General features: G+C 39.0%; 1 long non-coding RNA gene across 1 annotated transcript; it reads right to left on the minus strand.

The window, feature by feature from the left end:
* Window positions 1–7: 7 nt before the first annotated feature.
* Window positions 8–2,078, minus strand: LOC111850309 (uncharacterized). Its single transcript, XR_002839767.2, has 3 exons — window positions 830–2,078; window positions 526–687; window positions 8–267 (listed from the first exon to the last, which is right to left on the minus strand). It is a non-coding gene; the product is annotated as an uncharacterized lncRNA (long non-coding RNA).
* Window positions 2,079–6,000: the final 3,922 nt, after the last annotated feature.

Consider the following 6,000-nt stretch of genomic DNA (forward strand, 5'->3'; position numbering starts at 1 on the left):
CAAAACAAATAAAATGACAAATGGAATTATGCACTGACCAAAAAGACACTTCGTATTACACACAAAAAAAACATGCTGGGGGGGAGCAGCTGTGTGGTTTCAGATTCAGAAGGTTACCGATTCAAATTCCTCAGTTGGAAGAGTGATCCCACCATTGGGCCCTTGAGTAAGGGCCTTAACCCCAATTGCTCCAGGGACTGGCTAACCCTACTTCCTCCTCCACACCAGTTCCATGAGGTGGCCTCCTGGGATGCTTTTCCAGCTGTCCTGAAGGCCATCCAATATATAAGTTGAGCACTCAGGCTGTTTTTCCTTTTACAACTGTGTGCAAGTCAAGTGGCCATGTCATGTGGTGCGACATAAATAAAACGGTGCAAAAAAGTGCTATAAATCTACTTGCCACACTCCCTGTATTTCTCATCTTTCATTATTACTTTATTTAGACATAGTGTGCTTTATGTAGTTTGTGTTACCCAATGTAGTTATTGGGTATCATAACATCGGAAAAGTAGGCTACAGCCTCACCATGTAATTAACAGATTGTTTTCTTCAGGCCTTCAATGATGTAGGAAGTTGGTTCTGCACAGTTCATCCTCATTAGCTGCAAAAGTGATCTCTGTAATGTAGAAATAGTATCTCTTGATGCACTTCTAGCCATGGCACAGTCATACGTCATAGCAGTAGTAGCTGCAGAGGCAATGAAAGAGAGATACATGAATGTTATGAAGTTGCATTGACAGTAGACCCTTGGAACTTGAACACCTCTTATCTTGACCAACTCAGATGTCAAACGGGTCTGTTGATTATTTTTTTTGACTTGTAGGCCTACCTTGACCGAAATCTTGGAACTCAACTCTTCCTGCTGAAACTTGCCTGGGCCGAAACACGTTCAATTCTACCAATGTGGACCTCGAACAGGTCGGTCGAGAAAAATCTAGCCACAACTTGACCAAAAACTCGGAATGACAAAACAAATCAGACCTGCTAAAACTTGTGTGGAATAACCCCTCCATCCCTCCTCCTCTCCACCTGCCCCTGCTGTTTTGCCATCACCTCACCTTAATACAGGCAAAGTGCTCGTAAATTGTCATTCATTTCATGTTTATTGTTTTTGTATGTGTGCTTTTTCATGTGTGTACTAGTTTTATATTGATTGTTGATGCTTTTTATCATTAGTTAGTTAGGTAGGTAGCAGAGCATGTGAGCGGAGTGGAGCGGTGAGAACTTCCGCTCCTCGCTCACGAGGCTGTTGGCTCCGCCCGCTCCTCCGCTCTAATTCGCACTAAACCGCTCCGCTCAACACCGCTCCTCGCTCTACTAAAATTTCCTCCCGCTCCAGTCAAATCGCTCCACGCTCGCCCCAATTTTAAAGAGGGACAAATAATCTGCATGGCTAAGAAATGTCACCTTAAACCGAAGCCTTATATCATAAAGAAATGTGAGCAACGGTACTCAGAACAGAAAATATTTATTTTTAAATCCGACAAATAATCCGACTAATCATGAAATCCAATTCTAGACCGGTTAATTGGTAGCCATTGTTAGCAATATCACTTGATAACATTACGCGCGGTGCTTCACGTATAAAACTCCGTACCAACACGTCCACAGATAAGTTGGACGGTGTAGTGTGTGCGACCTATTTCATTTAAGAAGTAGTGCTTAAACAGGATAAAACTACAACTTTCCCTTTTGTTGATAAAGGGCGCACCCATCTTGGATTCTGAACTCGGGTCCTCTGTGTTGTACAAGATATTTCTCGGATCTCCGAGAAACGGGAGTGCGCATGTCGCCACTTCCGGCTTCGAGAGAATCGATTCGAGACTCGGAAATTGTCCGGAATCGAAATATTTATTAGTTTAGCGTTGTCTCAAAGAACGTTCGACGTGTGGGAACAGATTCCCAAAAGATCGTTCCGTCGGACGAAATTCCGCGATCTTACTATTCATGTCATGTAATCTGTTGAATTATATGTCCTCATCTGACATTATAGTTTACATTATCTGATTGATTTTTTTTTTTAATCTTTAAGGGGTACCAAAATGACATGATTTTGTTTGTGTTAGCGGGAGAATGAGTCTTGTATATACGTATATAAAAATGGAACCCTGTAGTCAGTGCTGTGAGTAAAAGCAAGACGAGAAAGCAGAGAATGAAAACCTTTTCTTTTCTGAAGTAAAGCTCTGCGTGATACTTCCATAATATGTAGAACAGAGGTGAGATTGCTACATAATCAATATAATAAAGTCTATAAAATCACGTCTTATCATTCTAAAACAATTAGAGTAAAACCCCGTTATAGTGGACTCGCTTATAACGGAATATCGTCTATAACGGACGAGGTCCGCTGGTCCCCCCCGTGTGCCTTTACGAACATGCAGAAAAAGCATCGGATATAGCGGACTCGCATATAACGGAATTTCGCTTATAATGGACAAACAATTTGGTCCCCAGGGCCGCTTTTATACCTGTAGTTCTGTTCGGCTTTAACGGACATGCAGTTCCGCCTACAAGGCGTGTGGCGTGCTGGTGATATCCAGCGCAGATACGTATGTAGTCGGGATTAATAGTCACGCATCTGGTCAGGTGAAGTTGGATTAGTACATGTACAATATAATAATCTATACCACAAGTGTGTCTGCTGAGGTGTGACATGAGTAAATGATGTCCTGTAGTTGTGTTCTGGGCATACAACAACTCTGGATGTAACGGACTGTTTTTCCAGGTCCCTTGAAGTCCGTTATAACGGTATTTTACTGTACAAGAAAAGCGTACACACATTACAAAGGAGAAACATGAAATGCAATGACTGTAATTGGAAAAAAACGTTAAAATAATATGAACAGGAAGATATCTTTTTTTTTTAGTTACTGTCTACTTTAAAAGTTTACTACTAAAATAGCAAAGACAATATCCGGTTATTTGTGCAGAACATTTCACACGGATGTGATTTAAAGTATTTTACGGAGATCAAATAATATTATACAGTAATAATGACAGGTGAAATCAACCCATAAGGTTCCCCGTTGGCTATGGGGATCGGACCAGCAACTTTCGCATTATAAGGCCACAGCATAAACCACGTACCGTTCCACCATGCCACTACTATAAGGACTTTTACGTAACTTATGCATTTAGTCTGTCTGCAATTCATTGCCAAGCCAACTCCCTGGCTGTGTTTATGGTCACAGTATTGCCTTTTTTTAACGATTACATCTTTGTATTTTTCATACAGATCCATCAGCAGCGTTTATTCTGCGGCGGAAAGAAACACCGCTCTCGTTTTACAGGCTTTCCGACTCGTTTGGTCGATCTCCATCCATTTATTTGGGCTTCTTAAATATCGCGGGTGTGCGCACTAAGTGAGACTATGCAAGTCTGTCTTGAATGAACCTTGATTAATTAAAACTGAACTGCGTTCGTGGAACGACGTGAGGCTAAGTTTAGAGATGGAGGTAGGCTGAGTCTGACTTTTTCGGGAAAGTCTGGCTTTTTTTTTTTTAGCTACTTTCATGGAATACCCCCCTGGTAAGGCATGTAAGATGGACTTAAGTGGATTGTCTTATTATTATTATTATTATTATTATTATTATTATTATATTTTGGGAAAGATGACATTAGGACAAGGGCAAAAAGGTGTGACTCTGTGGTTTTGGGGTTGTGGACAATTTTTCATTATTATAGGTAATAGGTGAATTAATGCTCTCATCAATAAACTTTGGGCCACTAAATAATGCTAATGAAATTGAATTCTCTGTATCCATTTTCTTCTTTGTCCTTTTTCAAACTAATGATTGTGGTCATTAATATATAAACATACTGGAGATAACAACAATAATGATCACAGAAAAACTAGGCCACTCCTAGAATAGAGATATTTGTTTCTTGGAGACAAGAGTATTCATATAAAAACTGTAGGTATCTTATTAGTTGAAAAATATTTATAGGCTAATAAATGGAATTCTTGTATCATGCTAGGCACATCTCATTCCATGCTGAATGTCATGGGCAGTGGTATGATCCCACTGTCATCATAGTGGTCTGAGCACAGGGCATTCTGGCCCCTTTGTGAATGTCTAAAAATAGCCTCCACTAAAGGAACACTGAACTGGACACATGGCTGCTGGCTTCAAATGCACTTCACAGGTGTTGCCATGGCAATTGCCAACTGGCAACAGATTATACTCAATGTATTCTTGGAGATACCTGCTTTTTCAGCTCCACAAAGTTATGGGGACATTCAGAGCCATTTCTTCTAAGTTACCCTCATTTTAGATACAGATCTTCTAGTTAACTCTCTAGCTAAAGAGCTAACAATAAAATACAAGGTGCAAAAACATAAATTAGGGATTTGAATATGTTACACGGATACTTAATTTTATGCTTGTCTTTTTCTGAGAAAAGCTGCTAACATTCTTCATGTGTTATCTAAAATACTACATGTAGATTTTTAATAAAAATCTTGCAGTTCAGAAACCAAGCAAACTAGTTTGACCATATTTGCCCCATAATTATAAGGCACAATTTCAATATTCAGTATATACTGTACATAAAGTTGAATTTCACATTGTACAGTAAAAGACTGCTGAGTTCCCAATTTTCCTAGAATTTACATAATGTAAGTTACTTAAAAAATATAGGGAGCATTTATCAGTGTTTGCAAAGCCATAGTCAAAAGGTCCCAGTTTCTTAAGCTTACCTGCAAACAAGCACTGGGCAGCTTCATAAGCCTATAACAGGGTCTGTTCAATTTGTGCACTGTATTGAGGTGCCTTCTTGGCTAACATGACCAGCTTCTTTAGAGATGCATGAGCCGTCCAGTAGGGAGTCATCATCAACTCTTCTTCATGAAATAAGCCTGTGCGTCGAGTGTTTTTACCATTCAATTGAAATGATCACTCAGCTAAAGGCTGCTGGTACATTTCATGTAAAAATGCACAAGTCGATGTCAGGATTCAGCTGCGGGGTTCACTGTATCACTTAATAGTGAGACATTTCTGTCTTCTGAGTGACATCAGCAGGCTCAGCTTGAGATGCTACAGACAAAGCTACAGAACTACACAACACATTCAAGATGGTGCTAATCTTAACTTAACCAAATACGATCTTGTCTAGGTGGATATTCCTGAAAGAAGCCTGACTTGTGTTCTCTGTCGTTTATAGTCAAATATTGGTTTCACTTTCCCTGTGGGAAGAACTGTTAAATGCATACCCCCACCCGAAAATTCAATAATCAATACCACTAATGCAGAAGACAAATGTAAAAAATAAAAACTTAAATCTGCAAAAGCATCTGCCCCATAATTCCAATGATATAATAGTGTATACTGAAACATTATATATGCATGTGATGAAAAATGTGTGTGTGTGTGTATATATATATATATATATATATATATATATGAGAGAGAGAGAGAGAGAGGGAGCACTGCAGAGATAACTGCAGTTCTATTGTTCAAGTAAGTATCAAAATATCAAATTCAACTGTGAATCTGAAACTGCAGCATATGCCCAGGTTACTTCAACAGGTGCTGGTACAGATGTGTCTTCATGAATAAACCATAAAAAAAAATTGTCAGGTGTAACTATTGTGTGTTCTGAGTCCATGCAGTACATGGGAACTGTTTCAGAGATGCACTTCTGGATTTTCAACACTCTGAACTAAAACCAAGTAATACAGTGCCTATAGGAATTATTCACCCCCACAAGTAATACAGTGCCTATAGGAATTACTCACCCCCACTGTAATACAGTGCCTATAGGAATTACTCACCTCCACTGTAATACAGTGCCTATAGGAATTACTCACCCCCACTGTTCACCCCACCTTTTCTGTGCTACATTTTTTTATAACTTTTTTTATACACAACTTATTAAATATTTATTAGTTAATAGAGTTTTACCATAAAATATATTTTAAAGGAATTCTTTATCAGATAAGCATGTACTTATTTTTCTATAACACTCAAATAAAATCAAGTGCAACCAGCTGCCAACGGA

This window comes from Paramormyrops kingsleyae, chromosome 2 (assembly GCF_048594095.1).
Source record: "Paramormyrops kingsleyae isolate MSU_618 chromosome 2, PKINGS_0.4, whole genome shotgun sequence".
NCBI classification, from domain to species: Eukaryota; Metazoa; Chordata; class Actinopteri; order Osteoglossiformes; family Mormyridae; genus Paramormyrops; species Paramormyrops kingsleyae.